We start from the raw sequence: 25,662 nt of genomic DNA on the forward strand, positions 1-25,662 counted from the left end.
ATGGCGCAGTCTTGAGAGTATGGGTTCCTTTGGAGATAGATGGATCTGGCTTTCCAAGCCAAGCAGCTTGCTTAACCATCACTTATTAACTAAAAGAGCTTCATTTTCCTCATCTGTAGAGTAGGAACAGCAATAAAACTTAAGCCAATAGTTTTATGGAAAATTTTAATGATAAAATCCTTTAAAAATGCTGAGGACTGGTTCTGGCACACAGCAAACACAATCAATGGTTGCTCTTCTTATTCCATGCTTCATATTCATCTTTTTTTTTTTTTATTATATAAACAGTGTCAACATATACTTAGAGATGTGAAAAAAATGTCAACTTTTTATTTGAAAAAATGGACTTTATTGAAGTACTAGAGGCCCAGTGCATGGATTCGTGTACAGGTGGGGTCCCTCGGCCTGGCCTGCACCCTCTCGCAATCTGGGACCCCTTGGGGGATGTTGGAGGCCTGGTGCACAGATTCAGTCTGATCCCTGCAGGCCTGGCCAAGGTACCCCACCAGTGCATGAATCTGTGTACCGGGCCTCTAGTATGCATATAAGATCTTTGGTTAATCTCTTCCCACCCTCCCCTCTCCCCGCTTCCCTCTGAGATTCATCAATCTATTCCATGTTTCCATGCCTGTGTGTTGAGCATCTGCCTCCTGGTGGTCAGTGCGCGTCATAGCTACCAGTCGAATGGTCGAATGGTCACTTAGGCTTTTATATATATATAGATAATTTATATGCAATAAAATGCTTCCATAAGTTTTGTTAAACGTATACACAATAAAAATATAGACCATTTCCATCTGCCCAGATGGTCCCCATGTGCTCTTTCCCAATCAATCCCCATCTCCCAACCCCAAATTTGTCTTTCCTAGAGTTTCATGAGAATGGAATTATGTAGTAGGCACATAATATTTTGCATTAGTTTTTTTTTTTTCTCCCCACTCAACATGTCTTAGAGATTTATCTATGGTGTTGCATGGAGCAGTTTATTTTTTACATTGTATTTGGGCTGTTTTCATTTTTTAGCTATTATGAATAAAACTGCTATAAGCTTTTGCATAACAATTTTTAAAGAAATGAGTGAATACATGTTTTCTTTTGTAGAGATACCTTGGAGAGGAATTCCTGAGATACATGGTAAGTGTATGAACTTTTTCTAAGAAGCTGCAAAACAGTTTATCAAAGTGGCTATATTGTTTTACATATCCACCAGCAATCTCTGAGTATTCCAATTATTCTACAATCTTACTAACACTTAATATCATTATGCTTTTTAATTTTAGCCATTTGAGTAGGGGAGGTAGTGATATCTCATTGTGGTTTTAATTGCATTTTCTTTATGACTAAAAATGTGCAGCATCTGTACATATGCATTTTGGCATTCCATGCATCACCTTTAGTAACATTTCTTTTCATGTATTTTGTTCATTTTAACTGTGTTGTCTTCCTTTTATTGAGTTACGAGTTCTTATATATTCTGAATGTAAGTCCTGTGTGTCAGATATATATACTTTGAATATTTTTTTCTAGGAGATTTATTGTTTGGTTTTTATGTTTAGGTTTATGATCCATTTCAAACTAATTTTTGTGGATAATGAGGTTAGGAACAAGGTCCACTTTTTCCCATGTAAATATCCACTAATTCTATCACCATTGGTCACTGAACATAGATTGACCATGTTTGGATGGGTGTTTTTCTATACTCTCTATTCTGTTCCATCGATCTATATGCCTATTTTTATACCAATAACACTCTGTTTTGATCACTACAACATTATATTGTCTTGAAATCAGGCAGTGTGGATCCTTTGTTCTTTTTCAAAATTATCTGGCTATTCTAGGTTCTTTACATTACCATATATATTTCAGAATCAGCCTGTCAATTTTTACAGGTAAGTCTGCTTGGATTTTGAATGATATTATGAAGAATTGTAGATGGCTTACCCAGTATGGCTCAGTTGGTTGGGCAGCATCCTGTGCACCTAAAGGTTGCTGGTTTGATTTCTGGTCAGGGCACATGCCCAGGTTGAAGACTATCCCCAGTGGGGCGCATGCAGGAGGCAGCCAATTGATATTCTGCTCTCACATCCATGTTTCTCTCTCTCTCCCTCTCCCTTCTTCTCTCTCTAAAATTCAATTTAAAAATCTTAAAAAAAAAACCACACCAAAGAATCTATAGGCCAATTTGGTGATAATTGACAGCTGATCAATAGTGAGTCCCCTGACCATTCATATATGTTACATGTCTTCATTTTTAGGTCTTTATTTTTTTCTTAGCAATGTTTTCTTGTTTTCAGTAAGGGCTTGCACCCATTAAAAAAATCGTGTCCCTAAGTAGTTCATATATTTCGTTCTACTATAAATGGTATTTTTTACTTCAAATTTGAATTGCTTACTTTAGAAGATAGAAATAAAATTTTTTAGTATTGTCCTTGTTTCCTACTAATTTCTTAGATTGAATTTTTATTTCTAGTAGCTTTTGTATAGATTCCTCAGGATTTTCTATATACATGAATATGTATGTGCACTAATAAAGACAGTTTTACTTCTTTTTTCCAATCTCTGTGCCCTTCCTTCCTTCCTTCCTTCCTTCCTTCCTTCCTTCCTTCCTTCCTTCCTTCTTTCCTTCCTTCCTTCCTCTCTTTCTTTTACATTATTACATTGGCTAGGACTTTTAGAAAAACGTTGAATAAAAGTGGTGAGGGAAGGAATCATTGTTCTGATTTTAGGGAGGAAGTATTTCAATCTTTCACCCTTAAGAGTGTTACTAGTAGGTTTTTCATATATCAGTTGAAGGAGTACCATTCTATTTCTAATTTGCTGACAGTTTTTAATGTGAATAGATTTTAATTTTTGTCAAATGATTTTTCTGCATTTTGTGAGATGATCATATTGTATTTATCCTTTTCCTGTTAATATAGTGAATTGTATTGAATGGTTTTCTAATATTAAACCTTTTATTTATGGAACAAACTCCATTGGATCATGGTGTTTTAATCTTCTTACACATTGTTGGATTGAATTCTGCCTGAAATACCAATTACTTAATGAAGTTGGGACAGATCGCATAGGATTTCATATAGTATTAAATTTGTTAAAAGCGATAGTGAGTTGCAAAGTATAAGGCATAGCAGATGTTTTCTAAAACTAAGAGTAAATTTGTAGCTTTCAAGTACAATAGGTGATGTTTTTTATTGCCAGAGTATTAACTTACACTAAACCAAAGCTTTCTGTTTTATAGAAGTCTTTTAAAATGTGAGAAAATCGCCCTAGCCAGCTTGGCTCAGTGGATAGAGCGTCAGCCTGCCGACTCAAGGGTCCCAGGTTCAATTCAGGCCAAGGGCACATGCCTGGGTTGCGGGCTCAATCCCCAGTGGGGGTCATGCAGGAGGCAGCCGATCAATGATTCTCTCTCATCATTGATGTTTCTATCTCTCTCTCCTTCTCCCTTCCTCTCTGAAATCAATAAAGAAATATATTTAAAAAAAAAATAAAAAAAATAAAATGTGAGAAAATCATGGTGAATATAACTTCATAAGAATTTCCCTTCTTTATTTTTTTGTTGATGTTGTCATTTTATATTCTTGCTAGTGAACTATAGAAAGCTTTGCTAATGGACTTCTATTATTCTACCTGCCCTGAGAACTGACAAATGCAATAACCTAGATATTTTACTTGGGCTTTGCAATCCCATATCAAAATCTTTTTTCCCAAAAGCATTTTAGTAATATAAACACAAGCAAGTGGATATGGAGGAATGAAAAGGTGCAGAGTAAAGTCCTTACAAGGAAATCAGATTTGAGTAATGACTCAAGGGTTATGCTTGTGATGCTATTGAGGATTATTTCGCATAGTATTGTTATCTGAGGTTGTAAGTGTAAAGCGATCTTTAAGATTGTCATTTGTCATAGTGGAATCTGGTAGAAGATAAAGTTCTAATCAGAGCCTTCAGGGCAAATATGTTGGGAACACTTAAAAACATACAAGAAAAAAAATCCCTTAAATTTATTTTTAAAATTTATTTACTTATTTTTAAAATATATATTTTTTATTGATTTCAGAGAGAGGAAGGGAGAGGGAGAGAGAGATAGAAACATCAATGATGAGAGAGAATCCATTGATTGGCCGCCTCCTGCACGCCCCCCACTGGGGATCGAGCCCGCCCCCCCACTGGGGATCGAGCCCACAACCCAGGAATGTGCCCTTGGCTGGAATTGAACCCAGGACCCTTCAGTCCACAGGAAGACGCTCTATCCACTGAGCCAAACCAGCTAGGGCTAAAATTTATTTTTAAAGTTTATCTTTATTGTTGACAGTATTACAGAAGTCTCCCTTTTCCCCACCATTGACTCCCTCCCCCCAGGCCTTCACTGCACTATTGTCTGTGTTCAAGGGTTATGCATATATGCATATAAATTCTTTGATTAATCTCTTAAATTTACACTGAAGTGTGTATACCCTTCTTTTGAGAGCACCAGAGTTTCCCAAGAAACTCCAGATTCTTCTAATACCTCGTGCTGTGTCTACTTACAGAAAGGGATAACCATTCCAAAAATTAATCTGAAATACAACTTGCACTCAAAAATCAGTGTGAATATGTCGTTCCTTTACATATGAGACTTGGGAGTTCTGCTCTGGTTTGAGGACTTCTTGGAAGCAATGTCTGGCACACGGTAGGGGCTCTGGAAGTGTTTGTGGGGAACCTTTTTTTCTGCCAAGGGTCATTTGGATATTTATACCATCATTCTTGGGCCATACAAAATTATCACCTTAAAAATTAGCCTGCTGTATTTGGTCAAACATATAATTAACTCACTCCTAATGCCTTGGTATTATAGATGATTGTCTAAGAATTGAAGATATTGCTTCTTGGTTTGTAAAGTCTAAAATGTTTACTATCTCGACCTTTGAAGAGTTTACTGACCGTGGTTTGGGAGATAATTCTGACATTGCAATTTACACTACACTAAAGGAGTGCAGCCCTGGTCAGGTGGCTCAGTTGATTAGAGCGCCCTCTGTATACCAAAAGGTTGAAGGTTGGATTCCCAGTTGAGGCGCATAAGGGAAGCAACTGATTGATGTTTTTCTCTCTTGTTGTTGTTTCTCTGTCATTCTCTCTCTCTTTTCCTTTCTCTCTAAAAATCAATAAAGACATACCCCCCATTGAGTATTAAAAAAATAAAGAAAGGAGTGCACTCATATTATTTTAACACGTAAACTCTCTTGAATTAAGATGTGTTTGTTGGATGGGTATCACTGTGTTTGTGGTGTGTGTGTGTGTGTGTGTAAGCCAAATGTCTGGGATCCTGTGCTTAGTTGTGTTTGTGTGTAACCCAGTAGGGTAGCCCTCAGGCTATGATGATGTCCTGCTTACATACTTGAGCATGGCTGCTCTTGGATGGCGAGGTGGTCAGATTAGCCTCTTTCCATGCATATTTGCATTTTTTAAAAAATAAACCTTTATTGTTCAGATTATTACAGGTGTTCCTTTTTTTTCCCCCATAGCTCCCCTCAACCTGATTCCCCACCCCACCCCATGCCCTTACCCCCCACCACTGTCTTCATCCATAGGTGTAAGATTTTTGTCCAATATCTTCCCGCACCCCTCACACCCCTTTCCCCCGGAGAATTGTCAATCCACTCCCTTTCTATGTCCCTGATTCTATTATATTCATCAGTCGATTCTGTTCATCAGATTTTTTATTCACTTGATTTTTAGATTCACTTGTTGGTAGGTATGTATTTGATGTTATTTTGTTGTTCATAATTTTTATCTTTAGCTTTTTCTTCTTCCTCTTCTTAAAGAATACCCTTCAGCATTTCATGTAATCCTGGCTTGGTGGTGATGAACTCCTTTAGCTTTTTCTTGTCTGTGAAGCTCTTTATCTGACCTTCAATTATGAATGATAGATTTGCTGGGTAGAGTAATCTTGGTTGTAGGTTCTTGCTATTCATCACTTTGAATATTTCTTGCCACTCCCTTCTGGCCTGCATAGTTTCTGTTGAGAAATCAGCTGACAGTCGTATGGGTACTCCCTTGTAGGTAACTAACTGTTTTTCTCTTGCTGTTTTTAATATTCTCTCTTTGTCTTTTGCCCTTGGCATTTTAATTATGATGTGTCTTGGTGTGGTCCTCTTTGGATTCCTTTTGTTTGGGGTTCTGTGCACTTCCTGGACTTGTAAGTCTATTTCTTTCACCAGGTAGGGAAAGTTTTCTGTCATTATTTCTTCTAATAGGTTTTCAATATTTTGCTCTCTCTCTTCTTCTGGCACCCCAAAAATTCGGATGTTGGTATGCTTAAAGTTGTCCCAGAGGCTCCTTACACTATCTTCATATTTTTTGATTCTTTTTCTTTTTGCTTTTCTGGTTGGGTGTTTTTGTTTCCTCATATTTCAGATTTTTGGTTTGATTCTTGGGGTACGTTGATCTACAGTTGAGATTCTGTATATTCTTTATTTCAGACAGTGTATGCTTAATTTTTGACTGGTCCTTTTCCATTTTTTTTGGCATTCTCATTAAGGTCCTTGAAGGTCTCACTAAGCTCCTCAGAGGTCTCATCAAGTTTCTCAGCAGTTTTTAGAAGATTCTTGAGTAACCTTATAAATGTGGTTTTGAACTCTATGTCGTCCAGTAGTTTGCTTTCCTCCATTTCTTTCATTCGTGACATGTTTCTTTGTCTCCGCATTTGGCTGCTTCCCTGTGTTAATGGAGTGGCTTTGTGTGGTAGGTGACCTATAGGGACCAGTAGCTCAGCATCCCCAATCACCTGAGGTGGATGCTCTTGGTCCACCCTTTTGTGGGCTGAGTGCAAAGTCTTGGTGTAGTTAAGCCTTGATTGCTGTTGGTACACTGGGAGGAATTGACCTACAGGCCAATTGGCTGTGAGGACCTGCTGTGTCTATAATGGAAGAACTGTTGCGCTGGAGACACGCTTATGGTGCAGGACTTGTTTCAGTGGGGCTTTGGTGCTCACTGAGTCTGCCTCTTGAATGTGTCACTTATGGATGTGAGGAGTTGAAATCTGCTGTCTCACACTGACCACTAGGTACACTGGCTTCTGGATCTCCAATGGGGTGCAGGTCAGCTACTGTCTGAGGCCACCCAGCAGGAGCTATAGCGAGAACTACAGTTTTCTCCTCTTTGTTTGGGGTTTAGAGGTTTTGGAGCTGTCTGCCCAGGGCTGCAAGTTTGCTAGGTTAAGCTACGATAGGTCTGGCCATTCATATGCAAAAGCCACTGCTTGGAGCTTGGGTGGGTTTGTAGGTTGTGCGGGGCAGGGTCTCAGGGCATCACTAGGCTAGGACATGGCAAACAGCGATGGCTGCCAGTCAGCTATCTCTGCGTCTCAGACCGCGTCCCCGTGTCCCGCTCCCCAGTGCAGTAAACAATTATTCCTGTGCGCAGCTCTGCAAGCAAGCCACCCTCACTTTCCGATCCGATGGCAGATAGTCCAGCTTCTCCCCGTAGGAGTTTGGGTCCCCTGCGTCTGGAACTGGATTTCAGAGTAATCGGGAGCTTGTCTCCCTTCAGGTTGAAAAAAGCAACGCCCGCCGCCAGCCTGGATCTCACGTGCCTCCGTACCTCAGCTTTTCAGCGCTTGTGCACCTCTCAAGGCTCTTGTTGTGCGAGGCAGCAATTTAGGTGTTTACCTATGCTGCCATCCTGGATCCTCCCATATTTGCATTTTCAAGGGTCTATTTGTTTTCTTTCTAAGAAGTCAGGAAGCATTTAGTAACTATTCTTATAAAGCACAGCCTGAGATTTGATTGTAATCTCTCAGACAAAGTTGGAGCTTATTGGGAGCAATGACCTCTTTTTTAAAAAAATATATATTTTATTGATTTTTTACAGAGAGGATGGGAGAGGGATAGAGAGTTAGAAACACTGATGAGAGAGAAACATTGATCAGCTAGCTGCCTTCTGCACACCTCCTACTGGGGATGTGCCCGCAACCAAAGTACATGCCCTTGACAGGAATCGAACCCGGGACCCTTCAGTCTGCAGTTCGATGCTCCATCCACTGAGCCAAACTGGTTAGGGCTACAATGACCTCTTGAACCCTGCTTTCCTAAACTCCCCACAGTACTAACAGCCTCCACAGTGTCAGCCATTGGTCTTCGAGTGCTTTACATTATTTCACTTAATCCTCCCAACTTCTCTGGGAGGTATTATTAGCTTCTTTCTGCAGATGAAAAAATGCAAGACACAGAGACTTTTCTTTGGGCTCTGAGAGGCAGGGATGAGGACCAAAACAGGTGTAGCCAGAAATACAGAGGAAATTTCCATACTAAATAATAAGCCAAGAGAACATTATTATCCACATGTTGAATTCATCTATAAATAGAAAATCTCCCTGTTTTTTTCCCCCCAGAATGTGCAAGCAAATTAAAAAACATCCTTTATGCACAGCAGGATTTCAGAGCAGGTGTGCCCATTGCTGCTTGCCGCTCAGTTTTCAATTTGTTCTGCAGGCTGTGGCAGTAGGCCATCTCTATACATGCAGGTGGGACAGGAAACTGCCCAAATGCCTGAACTCTTCACAGCAGCAACATGGGATTTAGGAATTTAGGGCAAGGGGCTTCCTTCCATTCCCTAATCCTTTCTGGCTGCTCAGTGATTCTTGAAGTGCGTTTAACGAGGGACAAAGCCTTTGAATCACCAATTCAAGAAACACTTCCTAGCAGCCACTCTCCAAGGCCCTCATACCACTCTGTATGTCTTAATCCAATACTTATCACACTGTTTAGACAGAGATTGTGAGTAATATTTCTATATTCCCAGCACCCAGCACGGTGTCAGGCCTAAAATAAGTTCATTATTAAATATTTTTAAATGAATGAAAGTTATAATTGGGTGGAAATGACCAATATAAGAACCTTTCCTGAGATGTGGTCTTGACAGGGTCTGGGTGAGGAAGGGGCTCCAAAAGAAGAGCTAAAGAGCAGAAAGAGGAGGCTGAGAAAAAGAAAGCAAACCTCATCTCCTTCACAATTTTCCTTGCAGCCAACCCTAACATGGCTCACTGAGAATGCAGCTGCCTGAGCAACATGGGAAAAAACTTGTTCTCGTGCAAAATGAAAACCAATGGGTACAAGCCACTATGAGTGTTTCCTGTAATGTCCAAAGTGCATAGTATACTAATTATAACTATGGTTTTATGACAATAGTGAAGCTCTCTTTGGGTCATTGAGTCTTAGCCTAGTACTTTTTTTGTGTGTTGGCAGAGATTTGTTCCTGTGACTTAGTTTTAGGGTTTGATATCAATGACTATCCACATCACTAATTAAATCTGCAGTTCCCAAGAGGTCTGTTGTGGGGTAATGCTACCCTGTACCTAGAGGATGGAATGAGTGACCAGAAGTGTTGGATTGCTCCTCTAGGGAGCAATCCTCAACCAATGGCTGAAGGGAGTTTAGGGGCAAATACCCCACCCCCTTGCCTCTCGAGTGGGATGTCCTGGGGATGTGTGTTTTATACTGTTTCCCAGTTTCCCCAGGGGATTAAGCTCCAGTGCCCCCATAGTGGCAGCTGCCTTGCCATCACAACTTCATTAGTTTCCTTCTCTTCCCTCTCACTTGCCACTCACCTACTGGAGGTGTGCTTCCTGCACCTCCCGAAGAAACTTCCTGTGCTTGAATGGCTGCCATAGGGTCTTCTTCTGGGGAACCTAAATGAGGACAATTGATTTTGCTCATTCCAAAGTAGACACTAGAATCTTGTAATCATCACTTAAAAACTGCTGGGCCCTGGCCCATGTGGCTCAATTGGTCGGGCATCATCCGGTGCACCAAAAGGTTGCCAGTTCGATTCCCAGTCAGGGCACATGCCTGGGTTGTGGGCTTTATCCCCTGGTAGGGGGTGTGCAGGCGGCAGTTGATGGATGTTTTGCTCTCACGTCAATGTTTCTCTCTTTCTCCCTTTCCTTCCCCTCTTCCTTAAAATAAATTAAAAAATTCTTTGAAACAAAGCAAAAACCTCCTGCTGGGTTTGTTTTGTTTTGCTTATTTTTTTGGGGGGGGTAAGGGTTGGGAAGAGTGCAGAGTGTAGGGATAGGGGTAAAGATGTATGGATTTCATTGACAGCTGACTTCCCTGGCTCACTGTGGACTGTTCACGCGTCATTGCTGAGGGGGTGAGAGGCCCCCTTGTGTACCAGTAATTGCGTCATTCGGGAGGATCTCCTCTGCTTTGTGACCAGCCTAGTCATCAACGTTTCACAGCTGATGTTGATGGCCTTGCACAGGAGCACCTCCTCAGAAAAGCCCAGCTGAGAAAAGCCATTTCGTTTCCATTTCAATCAGGTACCAATACAAGAGGAGATCCCCTTGTCCTCATGCACTTCATTCCCCTCACCTGGGCAGTGTTGAACACGCCCCCACCAGCACGTGGTAGAACATTTAGGTGAGATGTAAGCGGTGATGCTGCCGTGCTCGGTGCAATGTGTCACCCTGAGCTGTACAGCTTAGGCAGCAACCCCGTAGCACGGGGCGCAATAAGACAGCAGTGTCAGGGTATTATGAACGTGTCAGGATGATGAAATTACTATAGCAATATCATCACTGGCAGCACACGCAATGCACTATATCTCGATCTGTCATTTTCCATGGTCATGCACTGTGTGGAATCAAGCTACTTTTTTTTTTCTTTTGGTTTTGAGTGATGCTTGTAATGGTAGTGGTGAGAAAGGCAGAAGTAGATAATGATTTTGGAGAGCCTTGAGTTAACAGTGTTACTAGGAGACAAGGGGCTGTGGGGGGAGAGAGGGGAAGGAGGCAGAAAGGTAGGGAAAAGGAGAAGAAAAGAGGGAGGTGTGTAGGAGTAGAATCTATGAAAGGGGCAAAGGGATGGAAGAAAGATTATTATTAAAGCATTTAAGTTCTGGGGTAAAAGTCTTTACTTGTTCCCTTTTCAGGGTGAGCTTACTCAAACATAGGGTAGAAAATTGGAAGTTTTTATTTGCAGGCTCTATTGGGATATTGACTTGGAAAATGATCTTAGCATCTTACACCTTTTTCCATTGCTTTCAATGCTACCACACACCGACTCACCCCGCGGCCACTGGTTATTTCCTGGAACTCTCAGCTACATCTCTCTGATAGATGGACTGCTGCTTCTCTGCATAGGGACCAACAGAGGGTTTGATATGGGCAAGGTATCCTTCCATTTCATAACATGCTTTCTTATTTTCCACTCTGTTACCAGCAACTCACACATGACTGTGTGAGGGCATTTGACTTTCTTTGCTGAAAAGTTTGGGGGCAATTAAAGGAAATTAAAAGGTAGGAGTTGAAAATTTAAATGTAGGTGATAAATATGACCTTTTAGAGCAGTGGTTCTCAACCTTTCTAATGCAGCGACCCTTTAATACAGTTCCTCACGTTGTGGTGACCCCCGACCATAAAATTATTTTCGTTGCTACTTCATAACTGTAATTTTGCTACTGTTATGAATCGTAATGTAAATATCTGTGTTTTCCGATGGTCTTAGGCGACCCTGCTAGCAGTTCTCAACCTATCTCTCCCCTTCCCCCCTTCCCCTCCTCTCTCTCTCTCTCTCACACACACACACATACTCATTTTATGGACAACATGAATTTCCAGAGACAGTGTTGTTTAGACTGATAAGAAGAAGGAAAATATATCCCTAAATGCCTCATAATTTGTTTTTTTAAAAAATGTATTTTTATTGATTTCAGAGAGGAAGGGAGAGGGAGAGAGAGATAGAAACATCAATGATGAGAGAGAATCATTGATTAGCTGCCTCCTGCACAGCCACCTCTCCCTCCCGCCGCCCCTGTCCTGGGGATTGAGCCTGCAACCTGGGCATGTGCCCTGACCAGGAATCAACCATGTGACCTCCTGGTTCATAGGTTGACGCTTAACCACTGAACCATGCCAGCTGTGCTGCCTCATAATTTGTAAGGTGTGCTGCTGTTCATTAAGTCAGTCCTCTATTCTATTATGCAAAATAGTATTGGTTTATTTTATTTATTCTCCCTTCCAAATTGTTCTCCATTGGGGTCTGCTGGGAACAAGCAGAGGGTCTGGTGCTGGACCCTTTGGCTCTTTATGGCTGTCTCCTTATTTACTCAAATATAAGCACTGAGACAGTTTCCTTGATAAGGACACAAAGTTTTATTCTAATTTCTGTATGGCAGAAGGGAGGTGAGGGATTTATTTATTTTTTTAGTTTACTCAGTTGACTGGACCCACTCAGTTGAGCAGGAATAAGGAGCTAGGAGAAAAGAATTAGTCTCATTAAAGGAACAGGAAGGTCTGGTTTGATTGAAGGTTGTTTTTACAGTTGATTGTTGGTGAGATTTAAGGGAGGGCTAAAAGCTCTCTTGCCTGAAGATAGCTTAACCTTCTCACTAGCATACAGTTGTACTAACTCCCCTTTCTTCTTGACTTGAAGTTCTCACCATTATCAAGAGCTTATCCTAGTATATAAAAACCCAAGGTCCGTAATGACCAAACGGGCAACCAGTCCCTCCCCCGGCCCGCAGGCTACCATTGATCAGGGGATGGTTAACAGGGAACCGGAGTGAGTGGCGTGGGGACTGGCGAGCAGCTGGCTCGAGTGACCTGGAGGAAGCACAGGGAGAGCAGTCAGTCACCACTGGTCACCCCTGGCGCTGCTGGCGGTATCCTTTCTTCCTTGTGGAGCATCTAGGGAGGGGAAGCAGCCGCAGTACCTGAGGCCAAGTTCAGGAGGCTGGCAGCGCTGTCAGGATCGTGCCGGAGGCGCTGGTCCATTGGTGCCTGGCCTTTCCTCTGGAGATTGAACCTAAAGGACTACTAAGGGAGCCAGTCTCCAGTTCCACCCCACCTCTGCCACCAATTGATTGGAGTCTGAGGGCCAGGAGGAGGGACCAAGAGGCCTGCCTTCCAGCTGCAGAACATAGATCTGTTTCAAGAAAAGTTGGGAATGCAGACTTTCCTATGAGCCCCTATTCTGAAAGGTGGCAGTTTATTCACATTGTGGCAAAGACACCTTTAAGAGTAACATAAGTGGGTAAAGTCAGGGCCAAACCAGGCCATTTCCTCATCCAATCTCTCTGAGGCGCGTGGACAGAACCAAATCTCAGCTCTTTGCAGGACACTTCTGGGGTTCTTTTAAGCCTAAAGGACAGTAATCTGTCTCCATTCTTGTTCTTTGGGATTTTTTTCATCATTGGATAAAAGGATACGTACATTGGGGCAATCCTCTCGAGATACAATATTCCAGTTGCATGCATGTGAGGACGACAGCGCCCCTCAGAGGGAGGGAGCCAACAGATGGGGAGCAGGGAATTCTGAAAACCAAAGTGATAACAGAGATGCTAAGCCTTTCCTTCCCGCCCCACTCCAGATGAAGTGTGATCACTGCACATGGAAGGAATGTAGTAAAAAACCAAAAACCGATGACCAAGAGAATGCCACAGTCAACATCCAGAGTCCGGCTCAGGAGAATGGAGAGAAGGGAGAATTCCATAAGTTGGCCGATGCCAAGATATTTGGCGTGTGACAGTTGTGTGACCGCAGAGGAAAGAGTCCAAGTTTCTCAATAGAACACCAAGGACTTCTTCTGTGTTCTGAACCTTAATAAGAAATGTGATACCTCACAGCACAAGGTGCTGGCAGTGTCCGTGTGTCCTCAGTCTCTGCCTTTTTTTTGCTGCTAAATTCAGCCTCAGTGTCATTGATGCATCCAGAAGGCTCTGCGGCTTTCTCAAAAGCCTTGGGGCGCACTGTCTTTGACATGCAGATAGCTGCGGACTTCAGAAAGAAATTAATCCTAAAGCAGTTCTTTTGATTTGGTGTTAGGAATGAGGGTATTTCTGTTGGCTTCATTAAATGTACCCTCATTTCTTCTTAATGTCCCCTGATTCCATATGCAGACTTTAGACTATAAGGCCTTTTGACAGATTATTTAAATCCCAGTGAAGTGGAACAGTATTCAGATTGTTTATAATGACTATCATCAGTGGCAAATTAGTTTAGCCTGTCTCAGTTTATTCTCTTTGACAGCTTCATGTTTATTTCACACCATAGAAACTTAAAAAGAAAACACATATAAAGAACTTGTTTTATTATCATTTAATTATATAAGTAATGAACATTATCAAGAATGTATTTAGGAGGAGAAACCAAGATGGTGGCATAGGTAAACACTTGAACTGCTGCCTTGCACAACAATTTCAAACCTACAACTAAAAGACAAAACGGACATCATCCAGAACCACAGGAAGGCTGGCTGAGTGGAAATTCTACAACTAGAAGGAAAGAGAAAAGCACACTGAGACTAACAGGAGCTGCAGAAGGCAGAGGTACGGAGGCACGCACACAGAGAGAGCTGGCAACTGAGTGCATGGCTGGCTTTCTCAATTGGGAGGGAGACAAAAGATCCCGACTGCTCTGAACTCCAGTTCTGGGCAAGACTCTGGGGACCCAGACTCATTCGGGTAGAAACTGGACTGTCTGGCAGCGGGCGAAACTCGAGGGCGGCTTTCTCTCAGAGGTGCTTGCAGCGATTACCGTGGGACACTGAGACCCAGGGGCCTCTTAGGGCAGGACTGATGGGAAGCCATTGCTGTTTGCTCCGCCCTGAGACTCCGCCCCATCCAAGCTGAGTGCAGATGCTTTTGTATATAAATGGCCTGGTCCTTTGAATTCTAAACTTATCTAACAAACTGAAGCTGAGTTAGTGAGATCCAGAACATCCAAAAGAAGGCCCAAGGCCCCACAGCAGCTTGCATTGCTTCACAGCTGGGCCTCATCTGGACACCTCCAAAACCCAAACAAAGAAGAGGAATCTGCAGATCTCTCTTTAGCTCCTGCTGGGTGGCCTCAGGCAGAGGCTAAATTAGGACCTCCTTGGAGATCCAAGAGCCAGTGTACCAAGTGGTCAGAGTGGGACCATCCAGATTACAACTCCTCAGATCCATAATGGACACACTCAGGGGGCAGACTCAGTGAGCATCTGAAAGTAAGCCCCACTGAAGTAAGTCTTGCCCCATAAGGGTGTCAATTTGTCATTCAACCCCTGGGTGGCAGTGTTTCTGGATTGACCTATGGGTCTATAGGTCCTCTCTAGCTAGCGTTTAGGTTTGTTTTCCCTGTAGCACTTAATACTGGTTCGGGGGAGTCGGTTGCCCCAGAGCTGGTTCTCTGATGGTTATTCCCCGCTCTGATACCCAGGTTCCAGAAAAACAACTTTTCCTTGCAGTCTCTTAGAGTGTCCCCAATTGGGTGATCCTATGTATTGGGCTTAGTAATCAGAAGCAAGGATTTAAAGAGGGGAAAAAAAAAAAAGAGCCAGAGTTAAGTGTGCGAACTCTGGGGGTGCACGCAAGTCTGTGCAGTCTTTTTTCCCCTTGGGTCTAAGCAGTTGGCACACTTTAAAAAATTTTTAGGCTGTCCTTTTGCGCTCAGATCAAAATGGGTTGCTTTGTAGAATTCCCTTCTGTTAGTAGCTCTGCGGACCCCCTTCCACATTCATGGATCACGCCAGCCCCAACAGCCACAGATTTTTCTAGGTGCAGACTTCCTCAGGTCTCCAGCTCCCACGTGCTCGTTTCTCTCTCCTGCCAGGACCACAGACCTCACCTTCTCCCAGGTGAAATTTGACCTTTCCGTGGTGGAGTGTAGAGCTCCTCTGAATCTGCGTGCTTGCACCACTTGGGAACCAGTGTTCTCGGGTTCGCAGCTGTTCGGTGGGTGCTGTAGTTTTAGATTCCCCAGGCTTTTCAGGCTCCCGATAACATCCACTTCTCCTTCAAGATGACGGTCTCCACATTCGAGCCGGTCACTCCGGGAGGGAACCCAGCAGCAGTGGGGGCTGCCCGGTCAGGGGAGCCCCATCCGACAGTCCCCCACAGTCTCCTGGAGTATAGCTGTCTCTCAATTTACCAACAAACACTCCCTGTGGGACCACACACTCTCCCTTTGTTTTCTCACTCACACACTATCTTGCAGTCTGCCTTCCCGTTGGCAGCCATCTTCGATTCCTCAGGGAAGTTTTCTGACATTAATTCTTCAGATAGGTTTTCTGACCCTTATTCCTCTTCCTGTCATTCTGGCACCCATATTATTTGTATGTTGCTTCGTTTCATGTTGTCCCAAAGTTCCCTTAGGTTCTCCTCCTGTCTTCTAATTTTTTTCTCCAATTGCAGTTCAGTTTGGATGTGTTTTGCTTCCCTGTCTTCTAATTCGCTAACTTGGTCCTCTGCTTCTCCTAGTCTACTGTTAAAACTTTCCATAGATTTTTTTTATTGCAGCTCTATCACTCTTTATTTCTTCTTGATTCTTACATAAGTTTTTGATTTTTTCATTCACCCAGTTTATGAACTGTATGACCCTTATTCTGAATTCTTTTTCTGACATATTGCATGCCTCTATTTCACTTAGCTCCTTTTATGGCGATTCCTCTGAGTAAATTTTAATTAAGATCTAATTGGCTTTATTCAATGATTTATGAATTGAGCAGTATCTTATTTAGCAAATAGAAAAGAGTTCCAAGAAGTTATATGACATGGAAGGCCTTTATAGGCAGAATGGTGTGGGACAAGAAAGCTATTAGCAATTGTTTCTTTTTTTTAAAAATATATTTTATTGATTTTTCACAGAGAGGAAGAGAGAGGGATAGAGAGTTAGAAACATTGATGATAGAGAAACATCGATCAGCTGCCTCTTGCACAATCCCTACTGGGGATGTGCCCGCAACCAAGGTACATGCCCTTGACCGGAATCGAACCTGGGACCTTTCAGTCTGCAGGCCGACACTCTATCCACTGAGCCAAACTGGTTTTGGCAATTAGCAATTGTTTCAAGCAAGATCACTTTCTCTTAGGCATCAGAATGGCAGGGATTTTCAGGTGGATTCCTTCATCAGTGTTGGCCAGGAAATTTAATTAAAGTAGGTATTAAGTCTTGGTTTGCTAATGTGGGGCTTAGCACCAATGACTATGTTTTGGGCCTATTGTTTATTTTGAGCACTATGTATCTACCACTTCTAACTCAGAAATTTTCCTTCCCATCTTTTATCTACTCTGTCACTATAATGGTTTGTCTTTTTTGGAATTTTTCTCATACAGTAGAAAGAGCTTACTGCGGATTATAAGATCTTTACTGATCATCATCTATATCATACTAGAGGCCCGGTGCACAAAATCCATGCAAGGGTAGGGTTCTAGGCCTGGCTGGCGATAAGGGCCAATCTGTGGGGTGATTGGAAGGGCAATCGGGCTGCCCCTGATGGCACCAGCCTTGGGCAGCGTGGCGCTGCCTGTTTGCCAGGCCTGCCTCATGCAGCCACCACCGGTCACCTCCCTCTGTGGGGCAACCAGTGGGGCGATCAGGGGGCCCCTTGCTGTCACCCACCTTGGCTGGGCTGGGGCAGCTCCTGAATTGAGCATCTGACCCCTGGTGGTCAGTGTGTGTCATAGCAACCAGTCGTTTCACCAGTCATTCTGCCATTTGGTCGATTTGCATATTAGGCTTTTATTATACAGTATTAGTATATCATAATCATTTATTAGTTGTATTATTCTAGATATGCATTTTACCACAATATACCACCAAACCAAGGAAAACTGAGCTGATTTTTATTCTCTGTCTTGCTGATTCTAGAATATTTGGGGTTTGATGTTTTTTTGACTGGGGGAATAGTAAAAATTATGTAGAAAGCATCAATTCTCCAGAGATTTATGAGCAAGCCAGAATTCAATTTTTTCCCCCACATACTCAACTAGACTGACAAATGACTGGATAAATGGCAAAGAAGTAAAATGAATTTTTTGGAGTGGTCTCCAACAAAAGAATTTAATGTCACAGCTTATTACAATAGGGATATATCAACTATAGTATTTGGACAAATATGGTTAGAAAGAAAAGCAAGATGAGGTCTTATTTTATGGGGCAGAAAATGCACTTAGTTTTTGTCTTATTTAATAATGTCTTTGGTCTCTTTTCTACAGTAGTGTTCCTGTATTTAGTAATGTGTATTTGCATGCAGACTTACACATTACTTCTGATTACTCTGGCTACTTAGGGCTTTTCAAATGCGGGTTATTATTTTGTAGTTTATATATGCACATTATATTGAATATTTCTTTAGTGTCAGTGAGAAAATAAATCATTGGTATGAGAAAACACTGGCATTACAAGGTATTCATCTGGAATTATTCAACCTTTCACAAGCAAATGAGAAAGATTATAGGATTAGACCAAATCCTGGATTTCTTTTCCTCTCTACCCATTTGTATTCATTATAGTTGAAAGATAGACAAATGAAACTATTGGTAGCTCAGTCTTTAAAGCTTTATTACAATTTAAAAGCATTAAAAAGGAGAGAAAATGGAAAAATCTTATCAAGGCTTGAAATGATCTTCATATTGAATAGTTGAAATTTCCAGTTTAGTGACAATGAAGAATGAAGATAGGTGTTGTAAAGATATGACTTCATTATTTGTATCACTCAGTATTTGCAATTTTAAAGAATTGATTATAGAGTTTTTAAAGGTTTCTGTCATAATATAGAACTGACAATTGGGCACATCACTAGAGGAAATGAAGTGGGTCAGTGGTTTTCCATTCTGTATAAATTACATAGGGCAAACCCACAGCCTTGGCTAAAACTCACACCAGAACCCAATATTCCTCTGGTGTGTTGCTCTGGCTATTGTTATGCTTGTTGGAGTCCAGGAATGTGCACTGAGAAGATGGAAAGACCAGAGAGCACAAAGCTGCCACATGAAATACTGAGGATATTGTTAGTTTTTCCCAGTATTCATTTTTCTCCCCTTCCCTAAAAGTCTAGAAATCCAACTCCCACTTTAATCTAGGAATCCAACCTTTGCTAACATAGCTCATGGGCTCCAGGGGGTTCCTGATTGATGGGAGGGTGATTCCATCCCCGCTGTCACAGTGATGAATTCTGGAATAGTCATGTGTCACAGTAATAGACCGTTGCCAGGGATTTTGGGTAGAGTATTTTCTTTGGTTTTAAGAATGGGCCACCAGGCACTTGGATACCGTCTCTTCCTCTGGACACGTTTATAATGTTAGTCCTGAAACTATTGCAGCCAACTTGAAACAGACACATGAAGAGAGAAGAGAATCAAAGAGATGTGAGCCAGAACTCTGATCAAATCATATCTGATCACAACTTTTAGAGCTAATAAATTTCCTTAACTGTTTATACAAATTTAAGTGAGCTGTTTCTTGTAGCCAAGATTATCCCTACTGATACAGAAAGGAGGTACACTTAAAACCTAAGTGGTTCCTTAATCCACAGGGTCTATTTCAGGGAACCCTTCACCAATTTGATCTAACAGGAGGGTCCGATAAATGCTCTCCTCTGGTCCAGACCTGTTTTAAAATTTCACTTTTTGTGGTCATGCTCTTCAAAGTTTTCTGGTTTGTAAGCCTAGACAGTACTTCCATTACATCCCTGCTTGAATGGGTCTTTGGGATGTAATCTGATTCCAAGCCCCATCCTTGGGTCCAGAAGTGGCTATGGAAAATAGATACAGTGGTTCTTCTCTCTGGTAGTCCATCATCTCCAACACAATTTCTAATGAGAAGACCTGTCTGTGGGAGATGAAGTCTTACTAAGAGACTCACTTCTGGCTTCTCTAATTTCCCATGCAACTTTTAATTTTATAATAGTTTTGATCCAGGCATACAATTAGTTTTGGGAACCCCTGTTGAGCCCTTACCAGCTAAAAGTGGAAAATATTGTAATAGAGGCAATTTGGCATTGAAAAGATTTGGTCAGGCATAATGATAAAGCTGGCATCCTAAATAATCTTTAGGCCCTATAAGAATAGCTGGATTGCACTCCAAGGGTAAAATATCTATTGTTGGATCACTATATACAGATAAACTTTTAGAGTGAGGGGTCTATGATGTACATGCTGTGTAATATTGTAAGTCTGCAATCAGATAGGTATGTTTTGCACTTTTGTTTAAATAGAACTAACTATCAAGTCAAGACCAGTGGTTTCACATGTGGTTGTGAGTTGGGGCGGGAGTGAGGAGCAAAGCACTTGGCTGTCATGGTATCTTAAATACAACACCTGAAAGCAATGTATATATTTTTTTCTTTTTCTTTTTTTTTTTTTTATCATCTAAAGTTTTACATATGTCTCATTTTCCCCCAATTGACCCTCCCCCCACCCCCAGCCATTCCCACCCCGGGCAAGCCCCCACCACCCCAGTGTCTGTGTCCATTGGTTATGCTAATATGTATGCATACAAGTGCTTTGGTTGCTCTCTAACCACCTCCCCTCCTACTATTTGTCTCTGGATCTATTCTTGTTCATCAAATTATGTTGATCATTATATCCCACATATGAGTGAGATCATGTGATATTTATCTTTCTCCGACTGAGTTATTTCGCTTAGCATAATGCTCTCCAGTTCCATCCATGCTGTTGCAAATGGTAAAAGCTCCTTCTTTTTTATAGCGCATAGTATTCCATTGTGTAGATGTACCACAGTTTTTTAATCCACTCATCTGCTGATGGGCACTTAGGCAGTTTCCAAATCTTAGCTATGGTAAATTGTGCTGCTGTGAACATAGGGGTGCATATATCCTTTCTGATTGGTGTTTCTGGTTTCTTGGGATATATTCCTAGAAGTGGGATCACTGGGTCAAATGGGAGTTCCATTTTCAGTTTTTTGAGGAAACTCCATACTGTTCTCCACAGTGGCTGCAGCAGTCTGCATTCCCACTAGCGGTGCATGAGGGTTCCTTTTTCTCCACATCCTCTCCAGCACTTGTCATTTGTTGATTTGTTGTTGATAGCCATTCTAATAAGTGTGAGATGGTACCTCATTGTCGTTTTGATTTGCATCTCTTGGATGATTAGTGACTTTGAGCATGTTTTCATATGTCTCTTGGCCTTCTGTATGTCCTCTTTCAAAAAGTGTCTATTTAGATCCTTTGTCCATTAAAAAATATACATTTTTTTAATTGATTTTTTACAGAGAGGAAGGGAGAGGGACAGAGAGCTAGAAACATCGATGAGAGAGAAACATTGACCAGCTGCCTCTTGCACACCCCCCCCCTGGGATGTGCCCGCAACCAAGGTAATGCCCTTGACCGGAATCGAACCTGGGACCCTTCAGTCCACAGACCAACGCTCTATCCACTGAGCCAAACCAGTCTCGGCCCTTTGTCCATTTTTTGATTGGATCGTTTATCTTCCTTTTGTTAAGTTGTATGAGTTCCCTGTAAATGTTGAAGATTAAACCCTTATCGGAGATAGCCTTGGCAAATATGTTCTCCCATGCAGTGGGCTTTCTTGTTGTTTTGTTGATGGTTTCTTTTGCTGTGCAGAAGCTTTTTATTTTGATGTAGTCCATTTGTTTATTTTCTCCTTAGTCTCCATTGCCCTAGGAGCTGTGTCTGTAAAGATATTCCTACGGCATATGTCTGCTATTTTGCTGCCTATGGAGTCTTGTAGGGTTTTTATGGTTTGCCATCTTACATTCAAGTCCTTTAGCCATTTTAAGTTTTTTTTTTTTGTGTATGATGTAAGTTGGTGATCTAGTTTCATTTTTTGCATGCATCTGTCCAAATTTCCCAGCATCATTTATTAAAGAGACTGTTTGGACTCCATTGTATGCTCTTGCCTCCTTTGTCAAATATTAATTGAGCATAATGGCTTGGGTCTATTTCTGGGTTCTCTGTTCTGTTCCATTGGTCTATATGTCTGTTGTTGTGCCAGTACCAGGCAGTTTTGAGAATGGTGACTTGATAATATAGCTTGATATCTGGTATTTTGATCCCTCTAACTTTGTTCTTCTTTCTCAGGATTGCTATGGCTATTCAGGGTATTTTTTTATTCCAGATGAATTTTTGGAGAGTTTGTTCTAGATCTTTGAAGTATGCCATTGGTATTTTAATGGGGATTGCATTGAATCTGTAGATTGCTTTGGGTAGTATGGACATTTTAATGATGTTGGTTCTACCAATCCATGGACATGGTATGTTCTTCCATTTGTTTATGTCTTCCTCTATCTCTTTTTTCAATGTCCTGTAGTTTTCCGAGTACAGGTCTTTTATGTCCTTAGTTAAGTTTATTCCTAGGTATCTTAATTATTTTGGTGTAATGGTAAATGGGATTTTTTTGTTTTGTTTCTCTTTCTGTGAGTTCATTATTGGTGTATAAAAAAGCCATAGTTTTCTGGGTGTTAATTTTGTATCCTGCTACATTGCCAAATTCCTTTATTAGGTCTAGTAGAGTTTTGATGGAGTCTTTGGGGTTTTCTATATATAGTATCATGTCATCTGTGAATAATGACGGTTTTACTTCTTTTCCAATTTGGATGCCTTTTATTTCCTCTTCTTGTCTGATCGCTATGGCTAGCACTTCCAGTACTATATCGAACAGGAGTGGTGAAAGTGGGCATCCCTATCTTGTTCCTGTTCTTAGGGGAAATGAGTTTAGTTTTTGCCCATTGAGTATGATGTTGGTTGTAGGTTTGTCATATAAGGCTTTTATTATGTTGAGGTATGACCCCTCTATTCCCATTTTGCTGAGAGTTTTTATCAAGAAAGGGTGTTGGATTTTGTCAAATGCTTTTTCTGCATAGATTGATATGATTATGTGATTTTTGTCTCTCAGTTTGTTTATGGGATATATCACATTTATTGATTTGCAGATATTGTACCATCCTTGCAACCCCGGGATAAATCCTACTTGGTCATGGTGTATGATCTTTCTAATGTAATGCTGAATCTGATTTGCTAGAATTTTGTTGAGGATTTTAGCATCTATGTTCATCAAGGATATTGTCCTGTAGTTCCCTTTTTTGTGGTGTCTTTATCTGGTTTTGGGATTAGGGTAATGCTGGCTTCATAGAAAGAGCTTGGAAGTGTTGCTTCCTCTTGAATTTTTTTGGAATAGTCTGAGGAGGATAAGTTTTAGTTCTTTTTTGAATGTTTGATAAAACACCCCTGTAAAGCTATCTGGACCAGGGCTTTTGTTTGCTGGAAGATTTTTGATCGCTGCTTCAATTTCTTTGGTAGTTATCGTCCTATTCAGGTTTTTTTTATTCTTCTTGATTGAGTTTTGGGAGCTTGTATTTTTTTAAGAATATATCCATTTCATCTAGGTAGTCCATTTTGTTGGAATAGAGTTGTTCATAGTATTTTTTCATAATCGTTTGTATATCTGTGGGATTGGTTGTTACTTTACCTTTTTCATTTCTGATTTATTTGGGTCCTCTCTCTTTGCTTCTTGGTGAGCCTTGCTAGAGGTTCATCAATCTTGTTTACCCTTTCAAAGAACCAGCTCTTGGTTTCATCGATCTTTTGTATTTTTTTGTTTGTTCTCTATTTCATTTATTTCTGCTCTGATCTTTATTATCTCCTTCCTTCTGCTCACTCTGGGCTTTTCTTGTTGCTCTCTTTCTACCTCATCAGTTTTTTATTTTTATTTTTTGTTTTGTTAATCCTCACTGAGGATATTTTTTCCATTGATTTTTAGAGAGAATGAAAGGGAGAAAGGGAAGGGGAGGAAAAGGAAAGAGAGAGAGAGAGAGAGAGAGAGAGAGAGAGAGAGAGAGAGAGAGAGAGAAAGAGAAAGAGAGAAACATCAATGTGTCTTTCTCACATGGATTGGTTGCCTCCTGCATGCACCCTGACTGGGGCCAGGGATGGAACCTGCAACCCAGGTACATGCTCTTCAGAGAGAATTGAACCTGCAATCCTTCAGTGCTCGGGCCAATGCTCTAACCACTGAGCAGCATTGGCCAGGTATAGCATCAGTTTTGATCTGACCAATGTCTACCTTTCCCAACATCATTTTCCAACACAGCCCCCCACACATGGCTTCTGCTATCTCAGATTTTAAACAGAGAAGTGGCATGATAATATTTACATTTTGGCAAGATCACTCTGGTCTATTTGGGAAATGGGTTGGGGTTGTTGAGGTGAGAAGGAAGAGAGATAGTAGGGAAATAAATTAAGAAACTGTAGGATTGTCTAGAAAAGAGATGTTGATAGTTTGGACTAGGGTGGTGGCAAAGGAGATAGAAATAAGTTGAAAGATTTGAGACACATTTTTGTTTAGGGAAGAAATGAGGTTGTTATCCAGAGTAGAAAATATAAACAGAAGAACTAGTTCATAAGGTAAAATATTGAGATTGGTTTTGGACATGTCGAGTTTGAGGACTTATGTGATATCTACTTGAAGTGTTCCTTGGTAATTTGGTTTAGATAAATCTGGGGCAGAGCTAGAGATATGGATTTGGGAGTTGCCAGCTTATAGATATGGCTGTTGAGCCCATGAGTTTGATGAGTGTATCTCAGAAAAGCATATACACTGGAGGCACCAGCTGGCCAACAGCAAATCCCCAGGGAACACTGTCATCCAACAGGTGAACAAAAGAGACTTGAGAGAAAACCATGGAAAGGTGGGACAGAATCTGACAACAGATTGTTTTAGATTAAGGAAAGTGAAATCCTAATGATTTATTACTTGATCAGACAACCACAACAAACAAGTGCATCAACAGAATATAGTGCTCAATTCTGAGCGCCAGCCTTTTATAAGGACATTGATAAACAGAGCATGTTGGGAGAAAGCCCATCAGAATGGTGAGGAATAAAGCAGAGAGGTTAATGCTTTCATATAGAGAAGATATTTAGGGAGAACACATTCACTATGTGGAAAAAAAATTAGCTTTGTTTTTATGTTCCAGAAGGAATTACGAGGCAGTACAAAGAAACACACTTCAGTCAATATAAAGAATAATTTTACAAGTGGTTAAAAAATGGAATAGGTTGACTTGTTCAGAGTGAGAATCCCTTTGAGCAAGAGTAATTTTTTTTTTTTAAATTTCTTTATTGATTAAGGTGTCACATATTTGTCCTCATCCCCCCATTCCCATCCCACCCCTCTCCCCACGCATGCCCCAATCCCCTGTTGAACTTAACCGTTGGATAGGCTTATATGCATGCATACAGGTCCTTTGGTTGAACTCTCCCCCTCCCCCCACCCTCCCCCTACCCTCCCCTATCCTCCCTCTGAGGCCCGATAGTCCGATCGATGCCTCCTTGCTTCTGGTTCTGTTCTTGTTCCTCAGTCTATGTTGTTCATCATTTCCCCTAGATGAGCGAGATCATATGTCACTAGATATATACTAATAAGAACTGAATGTGAGACGAGCAATAATAGTTATGCTGACAGGCAAATGAATCAATCTGTAGCGAGCTTCCCCCTGGACCAACAGTTCTTTTGAGACCCAATTTCGATGTCCAGTAGTTCCTTATGTGTACATGTCAGCACTGACCCCTCAGCTCTGGATGGTGGACAAATGGTGGTAATGGAGGTCCGACTCCCTCTGGTTTGGTCTCGGCCGAACCCAGGGGCACGGCGTCACCCGGACTAAGGGGCACGTGGCCTCACCCATACCCAAGGGGCGCGTGGTCTCACCCGGGCCTGGGACCCAGCCTCACCCGGATGGATCCAGGGGCGCACGGCCTCACCCGGACCCAGGATCTGGCTTCACCCGTACCCAGGGACGCTTGGCCTCTCCCAGACCCAGGGGCACGTGGCCTCACCCGGGCTTAGTTGCACAAGGCCTCACCTGGATCCAGGGACACATGGTCTCTCCCGGACTCAGGGACGCTTGGCCTCTCCCAGACCCAGGGCCACTTGGGCTCACCCGG

General features: G+C 41.7%; 1 long non-coding RNA gene across 1 annotated transcript in view; it reads left to right on the plus strand.

The window, feature by feature from the left end:
- Window positions 1-19,019: 19,019 nt before the first annotated feature.
- Window positions 19,020-25,662, plus strand: part of LOC129150744 (uncharacterized) — a 31,318-nt gene continuing 24,675 nt past the window's right edge. Inside the window, exon 1 of the long non-coding RNA XR_008557491.1 lies at window positions 19,020-19,105. This is a non-coding gene — a long non-coding RNA (uncharacterized LOC129150744). The remainder of the gene's footprint in view (window positions 19,106-25,662) is intronic.

Source organism: Eptesicus fuscus, chromosome 2, assembly GCF_027574615.1.
Source record: "Eptesicus fuscus isolate TK198812 chromosome 2, DD_ASM_mEF_20220401, whole genome shotgun sequence".
In the NCBI taxonomy this organism is placed as follows: domain Eukaryota; kingdom Metazoa; phylum Chordata; class Mammalia; order Chiroptera; family Vespertilionidae; genus Eptesicus; species Eptesicus fuscus.